This window comes from Henckelia pumila, chromosome 4 (assembly GCF_033568475.1).
Source record: "Henckelia pumila isolate YLH828 chromosome 4, ASM3356847v2, whole genome shotgun sequence".
NCBI lineage: Eukaryota > Viridiplantae > Streptophyta > Magnoliopsida > Lamiales > Gesneriaceae > Henckelia > Henckelia pumila.
The window spans coordinates 206,730,783-206,732,271 of NC_133123.1; the positions used below are offsets into that span (position 1 = coordinate 206,730,783).

The window sequence follows — 1,489 nt, forward strand, 5'->3', positions numbered from 1 at the left end:
AGCTGAAAATTGAGATCACTAATTTCAAACAGCAAGATTTTGAGCAGTTTTATGAAGCTTGGGAGCGGTACAAGGAGTTGCTTAGGAAGTGTCCAAACCATAATTTTCTAGATTGGGAACAGATCGAATTATTCTACAATGGTTTGAATGGACCAACTCATATTTCTGTGGATGCTGCAGCTGGAGGTTCAATATTTTCTGAATTTCCTTAACAGGCTTATGAGATGCTTGAACAAATGACTGTTAATAGTTATCAGTGGCCGAGTGAGAGATCTATAATAAGGAAACCTGCTGGAATTCATGAGGTTGATGCATTCACTGCTTTGACTTCTCAGATGGCTACTATTTCTACACAGTTGGCTGCACTGAACAAAGACAATCAAGTTTCTATTAAGACAGCATCGCTGGCGACTGCCGTAAATTTTGCTGATGGATTTGAGAGTGTGGAGTAAGCTCAATATGTGAACAATAGAAACTACAACAACTATCGAGGTAATCCTGTACCTAATCAATATCACCCTAGTCTGCGTAATCATGAAAATTTTTCTTATGCTAACATTAATAATGTGTTGAATCCTCCTCTGGGATACAATACAAATAAGGGTGAGGGTAAGCCTCCTTTGGAGGATGCTGTTAATGCTTTTGTGCAGGAATCGAGCAAGAGGATGACAAGGACTGAGACTCGCCTTGACATCCAAGAAATTATGCCTTTTTATTATTCACCAAGTTTATGTGGATGACATTATCTTTAGTGCTTTCTCTCAAGAGCACGTTGATGATTTTGTTGAATGTATGTCTTCCAATTTTGAAATGAAGATGATAGGTGAATTGTGTTATTTCCTTGGATTACAAATTAAGAAAATGCATGATTGTATTTTTCTGTGCCAAAATAGTTATGCTAAAAATTTGGTGAAAATTTTTTGTAATAACAATGATAATCACATGAAAACGCCGATGGGATCTAGTGAAAAATTGGGCAAGAATGATGTTGCGGCTGGTGTTGACAACATCATGTACCTCAACATGATTGGATCTTTTGTACTTAACTGCAAGTAGCCCTGATATCATGTTTAGTGTGTGTTTATATTTTAGGTACCAATATGATCCAAAGGTCACACATTTGAAAGCTGTTAAACATATCCTAAGATACATATCTGGTACCTTGGATTTGTGATTATGGTTAGGGAAACAAATACTAATCTTTTTTGGTTGTAGTGATGCTGATTGGGCTGTAGATTTGAATTATAGAAAAAGCATTACGAGAGGGTGTTTTTATATTGAAAATAATTTGGTGTCATGGTATAGTCGTAAATAAAATTGTGTGTCACTTTCGACTGCTAAATATGATTATTTGGCAGTCGAGAGTTGTTGTTCACAACTTGTTGGATGAACCAAAAGATAGAAGATTATGGATTTAAAATTGAGTCTCTCATTGTTTATTGTGATAATTCAAGTGCTATTGACATATCAAATAACCCAGTTCAACCCT

The 1,489-nt window shown here is 35.8% G+C and overlaps 1 non-coding gene across 1 annotated transcript; it reads right to left on the bottom strand.

The window, feature by feature from the left end:
* On the bottom strand, nucleotides 1-106 carry LOC140869926 (small nucleolar RNA R71). Its single transcript, XR_012146915.1, has one exon. It is a non-coding gene; the product is annotated as a small nucleolar RNA R71 (small nucleolar RNA).
* Between the last annotated feature and the right edge of the window lie 1,383 nt (nucleotides 107-1,489).